Source organism: Cynoglossus semilaevis, chromosome 14, assembly GCF_000523025.1.
Source record: "Cynoglossus semilaevis isolate Cse_v1.0 chromosome 14, Cse_v1.0, whole genome shotgun sequence".
NCBI classification, from domain to species: Eukaryota; Metazoa; Chordata; class Actinopteri; order Pleuronectiformes; family Cynoglossidae; genus Cynoglossus; species Cynoglossus semilaevis.
This window is the reverse complement of record NC_024320.1, coordinates 8,591,579-8,609,240: the sequence shown is the minus strand read 5'-3', so window position 1 is coordinate 8,609,240 and position 17,662 is coordinate 8,591,579. Positions and strand designations below refer to the sequence as shown.

Genomic DNA, 17,662 nt, shown 5'->3' with positions numbered 1-17,662 from the left:
GCAAAGGTTGTATGCTCTCACTGACTGTCTACCCTGTGTTGGTACAGACAGACAAACCCACTTCTAGAGGCTCAGGTGTTTACATTATGGAGCTTGTGTTCATTCAGATCTTTCAAAACTAGCTTCGAAGAGCAATAAACCTCAAGAACATCCACGATATTGAGCCATATGCTGTAGTAACAGTTAAGCGTAAGGCCATAATTATTATTATAATTTCCTGTTTAAAATGTTATTTTCAATGGGCAAAATACTGTAGTAGTTGCTGTCCGAGCATAAAGAGCAAAGTATGTAACAACAGAGCAGTATTCTTTAGCTTTAGGGCTAAAGGCTTTAAGGTGGATCCTAGCACAGGTAGGAGTGGTAGTGTGGGTGGAGCTACCCAGAGGGAGGCCGATTATAAAACTTCCACCCTCCTCTGCATAAGTCATTGTTGCCATAGATTTTCAAAGACCTTTCCAACCTGTGCACTAATAAATGACATGGAGCCTCCAGAAATTAGCAGGTTGTTTCAACGACAGAACTGGTGGAACTGTTTGAAGAGGAACTGTGTGTCGGGATAGCCCAATAAAACTTTTTCATGTCCGATGCCAATACTGCAACTTGGAGTATCTGCCAATACTGATATCAACCAGACAACTTTTCTTCTCCTCTAGCAAACAGCAGGCTGCCATTGGTTATAGTGTTTCTGTCTATAGCAGGTGTGCAAAAGTTTAGCATTGGTGTTTAGGCATTGGATGGGACTTGCTAAAGTTCTTTTTTCAAGATTTGATCCTAAAATTTTGACCAGTGTCAGACAGATACCTATCCTGAGTATTGGTTCGAGCTCTGCAAATGTACTGTATAGCAGCTACATCTACATCTACGATGTAATGTAGCTGGTCACAGGGACCTGGAAAAAACATTTGGGTGGAATCAAGACATAAACCACATGAATCTGAAGGCAGCGGAGGGAAACAGGAAGATCTGCCCTTCACTGGATGAATAGGATAACCTCTTTGATAACATGGGCAGTGATGACATACATTGTTCAGTGACATTTGAAACAGACCTGTTTACATATGAAAAGGAAACAATAATTATGCGCAAAGTAAGAGCAGCCAATCATCTGCAGTGTCCACTTCATGACCAATCTTAATGATATCCACGTTAGTGATGGGCTGATTAAAGGCTGACATGAGCCAGGAGTAAAGCTGTAATTGTTACAGCGATTCAGAGTGTGTTCTACAGACACAGCATTAAATCACACAGGTGTATGAAGGCAGGTCATTAGGCTGTGTGGCAGATCATTTTCACTTCTATTCAGCCGGGCTTGTTTTACTCCCAACTCTCATTTCATGCACAATAACCTTCTCAGAAGAAGGGCTCATATGACGCTTCAACTATTACTGAATTTTTCATGGCATTTCCGCATTAAATTTTTAATTACATTCTAAATGTGGCTGATATTTACAGATTTCTTTCTACCCACTTACACCAGAAAAGCTTAACATGACCTTTACACGATTAAAGATTCATTCAGCATGTAGATTTGAATGTGCTGCTCTTGGCTTTTATAGGAGTTCAAAGACGTGTAGGAAGATTTGATAGGACAGAAATACATTTTCCTTTAGGCTTCAAGAAGGAAAACATTTACACATGAAAATAAAAAAAAAGACTGACTTGATGTATATTCACAAAAAGGTAAAAAAATGATGTCTGTTTATAATTTGTAGAAGGCAATCGTCTCACTCCATGCTGTGTTCTTGGACAACACATTAAATCTGAAGAGATAACACCAAATTATAAACACCCTGATAAACAAGGGCTGTGACAGGAAGGACATCAGGGACACACACCAATGTCAACATCACTAGGCACATATTCTTAAGGTGGCAGTGACCTTTATGTACAATTATAATTAGGGCTGATTAAATAAATGGCTTAATTAAAAAAATTCTGATTAGCATTTTCAGTTTCAACGTCCATCAATTCATTGTCGCTCTAACACACAGTAGATACCCATGTTGATATAACTCAACACTAACATCACAAATAACCTAAGAAGTCATCAATCGTAACCTCAAAGATCGGACTTTAAAATGGACTGCGTTAGCATTTTAACACAGTGAGTTTTCAAAGGTAAACAAGTGTAAAAATGTTTTATTGTGTTACTTTGAGTTTGTTTTGTATTTAATTTTCTCCATGAAAATTACAGCTGTTACAAAATCCCAAGACCACATGCTGTATTGACCACCTGAAGAGAAACCTGAGGTAAAGTCTGTGCGACAGTGATAAATCTAGAACTACTCTTAAACCAAACAGAAGCGTCACATTCTTTAGAACGTTACAGCGTTTTAATATCACTCTCCTCACAAGGAAACGGAGTTATGATAAAAATGTAATCCTTTAACCTCATATGGAGATTTTCTCATTAAGCATTCATGCGAGAAAGAAATGCAGAGGATGAATCCGGTTTGGAACAAAAAGTTGGAACAAAGATATGGTATGAAACAGAAAATAAAGGGAGGTAGAAGATCTAATGTTCTAATGTGCTTTGATAGTGAGCTCTGTCCTGGAGCTTGCTGTCAGCTAAGTGTCCCATAGCATACTGCAGTCGGAAACAGGAAGACTGGTACACTGGAGCATCCAGTAGCCACGGGGAAGGAAACTAGTCCTGCATTAACTAGGCTGTAGCATTAACCAGCATCAACACACACCAGATGAATCACTCTCTGATCTACACATGTACAACATGCCTCTTCTTCCTGCTCCTGGAGTCATATCAAAGACAGCTGAGTCAATCGATTCATCTGTGTGTCCACATGTGGAGGACTAAAAAGGAATCAAGGACCAAACCAACACGGTATTCAAAGATTAACAAATCATTAATGTAGCTGCACAGGGTTTTACAGCGAGAGATCTGACATACTGTATGAAGTCTGCTGCAGGGCTGGCCTTCATTACACAGCATATATCACAGGTTCATGTGCTCTGTCCTGATGCAGTACGGTGGTGCTTGGTCCAGAGCCAGGACTTTGTAATATGGAGCGTATGGTTTTAAGAATATGTCTTTAAATGGTTCCCATAGTCTCTGCAGGGACTGGGACACAGTACTCACTGCAACAGGGGACAGTTTAAATTATAAACATAAATATATATGTTCATATATATTTACCTGCGTATTATTTGAATAGCTTAGCATGCATTGCCAAGTAATGGCTCAATACAACTTTTTCATGTCTGATACCAATACTGCAGCTTGGAGTGACTGCCAAGTCAATTTATTGGATGGTCGCACAAAATTAAGTGAAGAGAAATTGGGCTTTTTGTCATGATGTTCGATCCTGATATTGTGGCCAATATTGGACATATACCAATCCTTCCCTTCTGAGCCATCCCTGGTTTTTACATTAAAACACGATTTAATAATAATAATAAAAAAGATTTTCCTGTTCTTATTTATTGTAGTGGTTTATCAATTTGGGGTCATCTGGTTTAACGTCATGTTACAAAACTCTTTTGTACAGAAATCCAAAAAAAAAAAAAAAAATCCAAAAAAAAAAAAAAATCAATAAGCATCTCCTAATGAGCAGCAGAGAGTTTATTTCTTGTTTATTTCCCACATTAAATGTTCCCCAGTTTAAACTTCCCTCAAAGAGAACCTCCTCTCTTCTTGTGTCTAAGACTGTTTCCTTGTGTTCATCAGACTGGAGTGTTAATCGCCAGCCTTTTAAGCCCAGCCTTATTTCTGGCCTTGAGCAGTTCTTCTTTGACACAGCCTGTGATTTTTGTCCTTTCTTTGAAGAAGACACATTTGGTGAGGTTTACAGTCAAAGCAAGTTCCAAGTCAAAACTGTACAAAAAAGACTGTTATCAGGATCTGACAGTGTATTATTTTCTCATAACTCAATTAAACACATCCAAATAGACCAAATGGACTTTTCTGCACAAAATGATTTTTTTTCTTTCTAACATTTTAAGAAATATCATGGATTCTACTGGCTTCCTGTCTTTATATTTCAGTGTAGGGGTCACCAACTACTGTATATTTGTCAGAAGGCCAGAGTTTTTCTGGACAGACTCCTTGGGGGGTGGACAGAATAAAAAATACATTTTTGTCTAACATTATTTATTTGATGTATATTTTGAAATCCATTTGGACAGTTCCATGGGCCGCTGTTTTCACCTCGAAGTCTCTCAGGTTTACTCTGGACTTAATCTACCAATAAAAAGGTGAAAGTCAGATTAGATTATTATATTTGGGTTTTTTTTCTTTTTTTAAAGCAAAGTTCTCTGACCAGCTGGAGAGATTTTCTCCCAGTTCCACCAACAACAATTCTTACTGTCCACGGCAGAATTATCTCTTGAACAGGAAGTTAAACCTGTAGACGAGGTATTTAGGACTGCGCCAAAATGATCAGCCCTCTTACATTCACTTCATACATTAATACAGTGCATCCAGAAGATGAAAAGAGAATTCAGCATGACCATCCCCCCACCTCCTCCACGGTTTGTTAATTCCTAGCAGCTGCCGCCCTTCAGTCCTTTCTGTCATTTTCACTCACATTACTGCTTCCTGTTCAGCGGGTGCTGCCACTAGACTGTGCATTTATCATGTATTTCTTCCTCAGACACTGATTTGATCAAGCATCCTGCAACTTCTGGACATTACCAACAATTTGTCTGCCTCACAGTGTCATTCCTGGTCTTCCTGGGCGAGCAGTTGGTAATGAGAGCATGGTGTGAGCCTTCCTGAACACTTTGACTGTATAATCCCTGCCATAATGGCCTTCATTGAAGGGCCAGAGGTCATAAATAAACAGCAGAACAAACGGCTGGGAGGCAGTGCTGAGGGAGCAGATTGTAAATTGGTCTGGTCCCAGAGTGAGGGTGGGGTTACAGCCGTGATGGCTGAGAGGGTCACTCTGTGCATCAGTGCTCCTGCTGCAGATATTTATTATGCTGAAGGTGTGACAGGAGGAAAAGCAAAGGGAATGCTAGAGCTGTCCACAGGGTATATGGCTTTAAAGACTTTGTGATGACTGGGAGCTGCACCAGAGATAAAACACATGGTTCACTGTTGGTCAACGGACAAGCTGAGAAATCAGTATGATTTAGGACTAAATGTCCTCAAAAAACAGGAGTTTGCCTTTAGCACACCTATTTAATTTTTTTAAATATTTATTTTAGACTTTGAAAAAAACTTTTGGCTGTCCATCATTTGAGTGTGTTATGGAATACTCGATTGTATCTCTGGCACTAGTTCACTGTGGCAGAAATATCCAATATCCACACAATAGTTCTCTATCTGCAGTGTCTTTTCCACCTTTTCAGTAAATCTTTAAAATACAGTTTCTGCCAAACCTGATGTTAAAAAACAGACAAACAACAAATAACCTTTACACCTAATACTCAGTCCTGCCAGTGAATACCTAAGATTTGGCACTGTTGCTTTTTATTGTGTCTTTTCGACGACACATGATAATTTTCAACAAGACGTATTTGGGTACAGTTGGCAAAATCAGAATATAGACCCTTTAGCTTCTTTGACAATAGCAGGCTAGCCAGAAGGCAGCAAAGTATTAGCCAAAATGACAATTTAGTAAAAAGACATGTGTAATGGAAATTGGGAACTTTAGTCAAACTGCATTAGTTGGTTAATTTCTGCAGGACAAACAGTGTGGTTCAAGAGCAACTGGACTGGTTTGGTAAACACCTTCAAGAAACCAAACCATTCCAGTTGTCCAAGATGTAACTTCTCTGGATAAGAAGACCTGGATGACTGGATGAGAACTCACACAGACTCTAAAGAAAAGTCACACCCTGCACCTCCATATACATTCTGTGACAAGAGGAAGTATGAAACCCTCAACCCTATCACACCGCCCGCTCCCCAGGTCAAAGCCCCTGGTTCTGCTACTGGGGAAGTCAGCAATGCAACTCAATACAAATTCTGAGATAATAAGATGTCTGGAGGACTCCATTTATAGGATTTATGGGTAAATAAGGAGCTATAAACATACAGAGCAACAACAGATCTGCATTAGACAAGTTCCATTTGGAAAGACTCGACACCCACTACCTGTTCAACTGCTTTCATCTCTTGTCCCTTTCTAGGCCAAAAAAATTCTGCTAAGAGAAATAATAGCCAAAAAGAATATATATATATATATATATATCTGCTTAAATGCCAAAAACAGACAAACTGACAAACATTTAAAAAACATGTGGATTCAAAATGATAAATGCAAATATTAAGCACAAGAACAAAAATGTACTTGCTAAAAATACAAATATTTGTCCTGATACAAACCCTCCTCCCCCTGCACCTGTAAGGCCACCTGCGTCGGTCACTGACTGGCCACGTCACTCTTAAACTTGGAGCTTGTTAAAAATCACACATGGTGGTTTTAGACTAAAGAAGAAAGAGAAGAAGAGGAGAGCTGGTTAAAAATAGTCCAAGCAGGGCTGATTAATCCGGACCAATCTAATTCTTCTGTGAGCATTTTAGCAGCAGCTGGCAGCTGCCACACATTGAGTCTATTTAACACATCCAGTGGACAATCAGGAACCAGGAACTTTCTTTCTTGAGGAAAAGGTTTTGTATTGTATTTTAAATGTTTGAATTTACATCAAAGTAAGGGACTACGGAGCCTTTAGATGAGGAGAGATCTTGTCCCATTCACATCGACCAGGCGCAAGAAGATTCAGCGTTCAATCAAAGCCACTCAATATGACTGTGGTCCCTGTCGTATCTGTAGTGGCCTGTGTGTGGCGCTGTGTCACCCCCGCTCTAACATACTAACATGGGAAGAAAATCAGAAAACCGTGATAACCATGGCTTATGTTAGTACACAAAAGTGAGCTGATTAGCTGTAACTCATCAAGTAGCACAGTCAGAGGTAGCCTGGTGTCCGCCATTGTTGTTAGACGTTGAGCTTTGGTGACTGGTTTGAATGGTTACATGGGGGGTTGGGGGGGGGTTACATTGGCTCAACCTACTCACGCGATCACAGAGAGACGCAAACTTCTCCCGCATTTGGCGAGCACAGAGTCACCACCCCTCCCCCAGATAATCTAAATACATCTAAACGAAAGACCTAATCCTCACTAATGCTCTGGGACCATAGACGTACAAAATTCATCCTTCTGCTCTGATCTTTATTCATATTCCTCGTTTTAAATATACCACTTCTGAAGCTTTACATTCAATCCACACAGTATATTAAAAAAAAACTGCATCAAACTGCATTTGCCGTATGTGCCAGGAAACCTTCATATATTTAAATGTAAACCTGTGCAGCTGCTGCTGCTCAGAGAGGGGCAGAGTGGACGAGGACACAGCGTTCCTGTAAAATGACATGTAACCGTTAAGCAGGTGTGAGGGCCGGACTATTATTGTGAGAAGTAAATCTGACTGCTGACTGAATTAAAGCACCTATTCATATATCAGGAAGTGGTTAAACTATCCGAGGGAGTGACACTAAGTCAGAGCCAACAGCCTCCTGGTGGCTGCACTGGAGCAGAAATGATGGGACACAGTGATCTGCAGCTTAATCCACCAGACTGTGGACAGATGCTGTGCGTCTGTGGAAGAGTTTCATCTGCTCACCTCTGTCTGCTTCCGCCATAAACATATGTTTATTGTTAATATTCCACACTTTGTTTTTTATATTCAAAATAAAGTTGAAAGCCTAAGGCACTTTGAGCAAGTACCACCTCTCCAAGGACTTCACTCCCGCAAACAGGAGCGTGCGTGTGAGAGCGCTGACGTCCAGAGAAAATCTGAAACTACTTTGTCAATGTTTGGACGGCCTCCTTTAGCTCAGGTGAAACAGCAGCAACAGAATATAAAGAAAGCGGTCAACATGTTTACCTCAGCAGAGCAGTGAACCTGAAACCTGCAGACGATCGACACTGGAGGAAAGTCTAGACACACAAATCTGCACTGCAACCTATTCACAAGATACGGCCCAGGTACCAACGATGGACCTCCTTCTCCTCTGGACTAGCTATTACTGCTTTAAGCTAAGTATTAATTGTCATTTCTAATGAAAGTTACAGATATTTCCACATTTTTCACTAACTGTTGGTTGTTTAACTTTATTAAACAACCAACATAATTTTATATTACTTTTTTTAAGAGATCTTTTCAAACTCTTTGAGCAAATTAGGAGCAATTGCTGTAAAGACTGTTTTTTCCTATGTTAGCATCTTTGTGTTGAAGTAATTAGGCTGACCTAATGCTATTTTTAGTTTGGGGCTAACCTAAATGTCATCTTTAAGTACATTTTCAACCAGTTTTAAATAATTAATTGGGTACACTTCTGCACTAATTTAAAACATGTTTTGGCTTGACATGCCAAAAAAAAAATTTTTTTTTTATTAACAGTACTATTTAGCATTTTAGTCACTGTTTTAATTGTATCTTCGTGCTAAAAACATGGGTTATCCTTTAGCTAATTTGATTGGGTTTAGCCACGTTTATCTTAACTTGTAGTTACTCTTCGCTACAAGTTAAACACAACATCATTTTTAATAAGTTACTGTTAAGTGTTTCGCTCTGAATCCTTTTTGACTCTATTTCTATACAGCATCCACACATTTTTTTAAACAAAGCACTCAAAGTGGTTTAACGTGTGTGTGTGTTGAATAAAAGTGGATTTGTGAAGTGCAGTGTCAGTGTGGGCAGGCGGGGGGAGGAGGCTCTATTCATCTGTACTGAGTTCAGCTTTATCACAGTCATGCATGGTTAAGTCTATAGAAACACTCCGTCAAAGAACACACACACACGCACACACACAAACATACACAAATACACACACACACACACAGCCCATTCCCAACATCAAACAGTCAGTTCAAAGACAGTGTACCTTCGTCCGACTAGTGTGTGAAAAACACCTTCAGGAAATGGCAAAGTAAAGCAGGAGTTTAGAGGATTAAAGGCTAAATCACATTTAATAAAAACAAACAAACAAACAAACAAAAAACAGTGTTATATTGTATGGCTTGCTGCCCACTTCTCTCCGTATTTCTTATATGAGCCACGTTTGTGGTGCATCTGGATGACATTACATTTTTTAAATAGTAGTGTGTGTGTATATATATATATATATATATATACATATATATACATATATATACATACACATATACCGTACATACACATATATATATACCTATATATATGTTTGTATATGTCTAATAGATTTTTACTTTTTAGGTAATAAAAAATGACAACACTTGTAATGCAATACTGTGGTGGTTAGTAAAATATAGTACAACACTTACTTTGTACTGTAATACTGTGGTGGTTAGTAAAATATAGTATCAAGACAAGGCTAATAACATATTTAATAATGACATGAGCTCTGAGCTGTAGTGCCCTAGCCCGAGCTAACACAGGGTATGATTTAGCCTCAGACTGAGGCTTGATGGAGTTCTGCACCTCAGCCTCAGGAGGTGAAAAAAACTGGAGCAAATAAAACCTCTAAATCTGTTTGATTACACCGACTCCAACTGTTGTCTGAGATCAGAATTGGGAGCAGAGGAGAAGCAAGAGGTTAAAACTGCAGTAAAGCCTGGACTAACTGATGGACGGACTGGTGTAGCAGTGGAGCAGTTCCTCCACATAACTGTACATGAAACAAGTGATGATCAAAGTGGGGCAGTAAGCACGAGTCCTGTCTGGATGTGGTTTATCAGCAGCTTCACAGGTACAGCGTAAAGATCTTTTGGACCCTACAAACCTTTCTGTGTTCTACAGACGCTGCACTTCACCACTCCCGACATCACCTCCCTTACTGTTTTAATGTCACTGCTGCTACTGCTCCAACTGTGGATCAGTCAATCTCAAAAACACGACTTTGTGGCAAAACATGACATACTGTCAGTTGTATTTTAGGGCTGAACGTCTGTTAATTTTGATCTTTAATTAACAGTAAAGGCTGCAAGGTACCAGACGAATACTGGAATCCACTGTTCCACTGTTAATCCATTAGCATGTTGCCTACAAGAACCTTCTACGCCTCTGGTTCCCAAACTTTTCTAAAACAGCTTCTGGCCGGGGCCCTTTGCAAACCCTCAGACAATGCTACAAAATATGCAAAGACACTTTCATAATGTACCATATTTTCTGTCTTTTATTAACTATTCAATAACTATGACATTTGTTTGGAATAAAAAAAAATATTAACTAACATGTTTTCGGCACTGTATATTCCAACTGAGTAGTAGCTTTGTGTATTAGCTGAGTAATGCAAACAGCCAGTCTACAAAGATTATGCCATACTGACAAAGCTGCAGTCGTCAATTGAGGTGTGTTCATGTACCATCGGAAACTGGAGTATCAGTAACATGTCACTTTACATGTTGTACAGTTCAGGACAAATAGTCATTTAACTATTAACTACTTATCTTCTTCACTTATTTAACTATTAACTACTTATCTTCTTCCAATTTTCTGATGCTCCCCTAACGCCCCCTGGTGGCCCCTACTTTGAAAACCACTGTTCAAGGCCACAACCTACCCCATTGATTTTAAAGTACTCCAACTCTACAGTTGAAATCAAAAAGTACTGTGTGAAACCGTGTAATTGAATCTGACCACTCTTGATCCACAGCCACTCTAAGACCTAGCTTAGTTTACATGCCATCATGGCAGACAGAGCCACCAAACAACGTCATTCGGCAGATCAACCATGTAGTAATACTTTAATAGTGTTATCACTGATATAAACATTGTGTTGTTACTGCTGTTTAAGTGCAGCAGCAACAACAGGAAGAAAAAGGCCGTTGATAAAAAAGACAACACACCCTACACTAAAGATGACTTAACTGTATTTCACCGACAACAACAGACATTACCAGACAGTTAACAGTACATACACAGCTCAGGACAACAGACGGAGATTAGATTCTAACGAGCAGCAATAAATAATCCAGCACTAATCAGTGGAGTGGACTAATAATTCAAGATAATGGCAGGAAAAGGAAAGTGACATTGTGTGCCACTGGACCAGGTTTCAGTTAAACTGGAATGTTTCAGTGAGGTCAAATACCTCACAGCCACACGATTAACTAAAATCAGTTCCAAAACTTACACGCGTTCATTGACTTGTAAAGATTGATCAGATTCAAACTTTAACACCAGGTCATAACGGCCGAAACTGTGCAACCAACTATCCAACTAACCAAGTCAGCATTTATCATGGCTCTAATACACCATCAAAAACACACTGTTATCAATGCAAGGATATATGTATATTTCTCCTTTTTTATTTATCTGTCTGACTTTTGGCTGTTATTTTTGTGCTAGTTAAGTTTTACAATGTTTTACAACCTCTGCCTATTTTGAGGTTAACTCTTACTGATCTTCTGGCACATTTTTGGGTATCACTTAGCAACACTGACTTATTTGGAATTTAGGTTTAGTAGAATTTTTTTCGGCTAGCTTATTTCTATTTTGTCAGGCTAACGTCATTCCATATTCATGAGTGAAGTCATGTGAACTTTGGCACTTCAGGGGAGATTTAGAAGTAGTTTTCTATAATGTATTCATTAAATTGATGAAGAAATTGCTGCTGAAACATGATGAAGTACCCACTGAGCCCTCTCTGATAAATGATGATGAAGTCGTGGAAATACGGCCTGCAGCTGAGTCTCTATGGTGAACTGTTCAATTAAACAAACACTTGGAATTGATGAATGATGAGTCTATCTGAAGTTTAACACTGTTCGCATAAGCAGCTTTTTGCAGTAATCTTGTCAGATATACTGTATATACAACCTAAAGGATGAATCACATACATCTCTAATCAACACTGTGTAAAGAGACCAATTAACATATTTAGTAATGAGGCTGAGATAATTATTTTTTCCAGCCCATCTGAACAAACCCCATTGGGGAAGTTCATTTATGTTCCACAGACAGTGTATGTGTATCTAGATTCACGTCACTGAGCCGTTTCACTAAAAGCTACTCAAGTGCCCTGATTCTGATTCATCACTGTGTCTCTGCAGTTGCTGTTCTAACCAAGAAGAGAAGAAGAAAACACGGAATCCAATCTCTCTGCCCGTCAGACAAAATGTTATTTGCTGAGTATATCGAAAAGAAGTGGGGGTTTTTACCATGAAAGAACTGAATAAAGTGAAACTACAAATTTAAAGCTGATACAAATTCTCACTGCTGACATTAAATACATGACCACACAGCTGCTAATAATAAGATAATAAAAAAAATCAAACAATATGTAGATGACAAGAGTGATTCATGTATTAATTTGACTAAGTGCTGATTAAGTGAGTGGGAGGAAGCAGCAGCAGCAGCAGCACCTGATGATCAGCAGTGGCTATGAGGAGAGATTTTAATTGACCCAGTGAAAGGAGACCTTTAGACTCATCAGCTGCTGAGTTGAGGATGAACATGTAACATGTAAACAACACAAACAGCATCTGACATTAGTGTTTCAACAAACGTTTTCTCTGTGGGCAGTTGATCAATCATCTTTTTTTTTTTTTTGGCTTTTTATCAAACCTATTGTCACTACACGTTCCACACAGTCCAGCTTATGTATTAAGCAAGATGATTAGAATTTAAATAAACCTTTCCTCAATGATCTGTGAATGATCGGGATGAACACACTTGTGCCATTTAGAAGCTAACAAATAAAGCTAACAGATATAGAGTAGCAGACAGGGAGGAGCAGCAGAAGGTAACAGACTCTATCTTACTGGTTTTATTTACTGTGTTTACCTTTTTTTTTACAACATTTAAATAGAATACTTAAGTTCGTTGTTAGTTGGAAAGCTAAAATATCACATTTGATTTCTTTGAAAACTTGTGTTGAATAATCCTGATTTCAATATTCACAAAAATAATTCTAATTATGATCATTCCTAATCTTAAGGTCATTTTCCTGAATACACTAGACTCACTTTTCTCCGACCCAAACTTCTTGTTCTTGTCGACTGTGTTTGAAGAGAGTTACTGATGTCAATTTGTATAAAACAATCAGGTTGTAAACAGGGTTTATGTTGTTATGCAAGTAATTCGTAAAAACAATAATCCATACTCTCCTCCGGGTTTCGTATGAATAATTGACAGAATTGTCTCCACTGGTTCTCCACGACAAACACAATTTGCTCTGCCTGTCGTAGCACTGAAGTAATTGGTTTTTATTATTGACCAAATATTGATCAGCGATTAAGACTCTACAACAAAGTCAACAATACAACATCTAGGCTTCACTTGAAAAGGTTTCTTTATTTTTCAAATTGGGTTCCTGCTCCATCCCACCAACCATGACAAAGGCTGTGGCTGTCAGCGAGGGATAGCCCCCTGCAGGCGGAGAATCATAAACTGGCCACAGCGGTACATCAGATCGTACGTGGTTGAGAGGATCATAAGGCTGACCTCTGCCCCCTCACTGAAGTTACACCCTACTTTTCATTTTTCTTGTTAAAACCAGTGTCTTCAAAGCCTCCTAACTTTGAACAATGTTACCCAGGATCACTCCATTTTGGTGGAATATCAATAACAATAATGACATCAAACGCCCCACTTAATGTAAAGGTGCAGAGAGAACGAAGCCGAGAACCAGACAAAGCCAGTTGATAACCGCCATCATGTAACTATTTAACTTTGATTCCGGGACTTTAGGTTTTGTTAAGCCAGACCATGAACACAAAGCCTGGATATGTTGAGAGTCCTTCACAGTACAGGCCTCAGGTGTTGGCACTGTTGTTCAGTTCTTATTGTCAAATGTATTCTAAAACTAATATTTTTATAATTGTTTATTTTTCTATTTGTTTAGACAACATTTATAATTTGGATAAGAGTTTGATCTTTAATTATGCAACTAATAATTGAACTCTTAATATTTAATGTAGCCCCTCATATATGCAGATGTTAATTAGGGTTCTCCGATATTAACTTTTGGCCAATATCCGATAAAGTCCAAAGAATTTCCCGATTCTGATATCAGCCAATATCGATATATGCAGCTGTTTTCCCCCGAAACTGCAGTAAACATCGCAGGAACTCACAAGCAATTCTAGAATATTTGGCAAAACCGAAACATCGCATTATTGTGTTTTCATTATCAGAGGAAAAAGCAATAGCCATTCCTACATCTATTGTATAACTACACTATTATTGGGCTGATCACATCGGTTGGCAGATATTATCAACCAACCCTAATTTTTTTCTCAATTATTTTTTCATTGCCTTTTATTTTAATATAGAGATTTCTCTGATGGTTGATTTTTATTGAACTGTTTAATAGTGAAATGTCTCTGTTTGTATGGTATGGTCATAAAATACAATGATAACAAAAAAGTAAATGTGTTAATGTAAGGCACTTATCTTCATATTTATCTGAATTATCACACTTGGTCCTGGCTGCTTTTGGCTGAGTGATTTTGACGACGTTTCTTTAAGCACACACACACACAAAGACACACAGAGTGTTTCCATCTATATTGTAGGCATTAATCCACAGAACCACACACTCTGCAGGTGATGATTATGATCAGTGGACTAGTTAGACTGGAGAGCCCACATGATAAAGAGGGCCGTGCCCTGTTATCTCGTCCATAAATAACCTGTTAATCCCTGGTTTTGATGGCAACAGAAACACGGGAGATGTAAACACATGCACGGGTAATAAAACTGACGCTTCATTAAACAGCAGCACTGAGGCAGTGAAGCTCAGAGGCAACAATAACTTTTATTCTGCCCCACCGTCTCAGACTGTGTACAACACACACAACTACTGCTGCTGCATACAGCACTCACAGGGGAAAAATCCCTCTAAGAGCAGAAATATGGACTGCATCCCTGAGGTCAGTGTAGTGTAACCCACCTGCTGCAGCTGGTTTTCCTCCAGAGTAATATTGTCCGTGTCTCCTCAGACCATTTCTGTGGGGAAAAGAAAATTGATATGTGTCACAGGTATGGAAAGGATGTCCTTGTGAGACAAATGAGCAGCAAGTCTTCTGTAGCACAAACTACCTTTATGTCTTTTGAAAGTACTGCATGGAGAAGTATTTCAAGTGTTCAATAGTATATCTGAATAATTACATATAAATAATACTCAAACAAAACACAGATTCTAGCAAAAACTGATAAAAACTGTTTACCAAAATGTTAAAAATCAGTGCTTTAGAGTCCAGACTGAGGCAATCAAGTCTACAAATGAGGCACACATGACATTTGGTCAAACTAATCAAAATTTAACACAGTGTGTTTCGAGGATTCTGCTTCAAACTGACCATCACTACAGGAAAGCAGGGACTGGAGCAACTAGAGGAAGAACAGAGTCAGCTACCAAGGCGACCAAACATGACTACAGACAGAAACATTACTACAAAGAATGGCTGTGACAAAAAAAGAAAACAAAGCTGTACAGCTACAAGCCAAAACCCTGTTGCTCAAACATGTTCTGAACGTGGTTCATAACGGTGGAAGAAACAGACAGAGAAGCTGCAGGGAAACTATTGACAGTTGTGTTTTCTCCACAACTTATCATTCTACACTTCACTCAATCCCCGAAAAGGGCAAATGCATTTCCTTCAAATCAAACTGAGCTTTTCATTTGATTAATAAGTGGCACAGCCAGTGACACATCGACAGTTTTCATTTAATTTCAAAATGAAACAAAAGACAGATAACATTTAACAAATCTGATTCCTCTCTAGATCTAACACGCAATGAATCAAATTAGTTTAATAGGAACTAGCTTCCCATAAAATCCCAGTCAAAGGACTTTTGGAAAAAAAAAAGCCCCAGCTTTTCTCCCAGATGACAAAATATTTTACAGAAACAACTGAAAACTGTAAGACTACTTGTGGACAAGTGGTGAATTGCATCTTATGTTTGACATACGGGGCAACTTTTAGCAAGCTAGCATGCAAAGGTTTTTTACCACTTTTAACTTTAATATATTTTGTCAGTTCTTACTTCAATATTAGTTGAACTATCTGAATTATTCCAGTCGTGTCGTTTTTTTTGAAAAAACTGAGAAATCGAAACCTTATCACAGGGACCATGAGCTTTAAAAAAGGAAGTAGAAATAGAGGCTGGTGATAATGTGCCCATCACACTGTCATAAGGCTGAGTGCTGCTGCTTACAGGCACAGAGCAGTGGAGTCTGGGTAATTGGTAAGACCGTTCTGCCCCCAGACTGGAGTGACATGTCTGGTCTGAGGTGTGAAGTCACTGATCAGAGCTGGAGATACGGCTCTGTCCTGGAATGATCACAAACTTCCATTAAGAAGTCCACTCTTAAACCAAATTGTTTTTCCCAGTGGAAAAATAAGCATGGATCACAGAGGAAACCTAAACGCTTTAGCAGAAAATGCTAGGCTAAAACACTGAAACGCTAGTCTGGTAAAAAAAAAAAAAAAAAAAAAAAACCATTAACTAAATATAAATTCAGGTGTACATAAAAGTTGACCTTGAAATTGCTAAAAACGGAGAATGGAGAATGGAGAATGCTTAATGTCCACCCAGAAGTTAAAACATGACCAGGAGAATGCTTAATGTCCACCCAGAAGTAGCTAACAAATGTGTGAAGGCTAACTAATAGTAAAACATCTAAAACCTAGCCCAGGGATTTTTGAAAATTGACATTACAATTGACATACAGTAGCTTCAAGCAGATGATGAAACATTGTTTTGTAAAAAAACAGTTTAATTAAACTAGAGAAAATCATAATTAGGTTTAACTGCCATAAAAAAAGAAATGAATGAAATTTAGCCAAAAAAAAAAAAAAAAGAAAAAAAACACCCAAAAAAGCAGTCAGCAGTTATAATGGAGAGTGTACCTGTACAGTGTAGTAAGATAAAGTCCAGTCACTGTTGTTCTTCCTTTTCTGTGTTTCAATACCAGCACGGTGATAATTAGTGTCACACTCATTTTTATTTTGTCATAAGGTGCTGTTAAACTGAGGATTTTATTTCTGTGAGGCTGAACTAAGCCAACATTTATTTACTTATGTATTTACCAACACTCAACAAACCAACATTCACACTTTTCTCCCCAGAACTAGAGTGCAGTGTGGGGACAACAGAGGCACGGGGACTTCATTGTTTTCTTTCTGCTTTTTAGCTGAGGATAAAACAATGCAGTGTGTTTCCACAGAGACACAGTGTGAGTGACTGCAGCATCAGACTCTGTCACACCGGCCTCTTCGTTCCACTTACAAAGTATTTTCATAGAACATTATTACTTTTTTTTTTAACTTCAGTGTGGAGGGTTCAAAGGTTTAAACTAGAAATGGTAACTGTTTGGAGTGAAAATACAATTGATAAATAAAGTTATGGATATTCAGTTTACCACATACATTGGATTGTTCTACATTTGTTTTCTTTCGTTTGTGTTGTTTTTCTTCTGGGAACCTTTTGTCCTCCGACTTGAGGATAATAAAACATACAAGAAAATAAAAATAGTCACTACAAAATCAAAGGCCTGATGCTCTCTGTGCTTCGGTCTCGACTTAGGGACAGCCAAGAACTACTGACCGGTAGATCTTAGAGACCTGGAGCAGATCAGAGAGGAAGGTTTCTACCTTTAAGACCTTTTGGCTCTTTCTAAACCCACGATAAAACTTTAAAGTGGATTCTGCAGCTCTGGAAGCCAGTGTAGAGGCACTCACTCCTGCAGACGAAAGTTAAAAG

General features: G+C 38.6%; 1 protein-coding gene across 2 annotated transcripts in view; it reads right to left on the bottom strand.

Moving 5' to 3' along the window:
• Window positions 1–17,662, bottom strand: part of LOC103389428 (beta-1,3-galactosyltransferase 1-like) — a 74,173-nt gene that overhangs the window by 23,856 nt on the left and 32,655 nt on the right. For both annotated transcript variants that reach the window (XM_008324827.3, XM_017039085.2), the window contains exon 2: window positions 14,847–14,902. The gene's annotated coding sequence lies outside the window, so the exon portion shown is untranslated. The remainder of the gene's footprint in view (window positions 1–14,846; window positions 14,903–17,662) is intronic.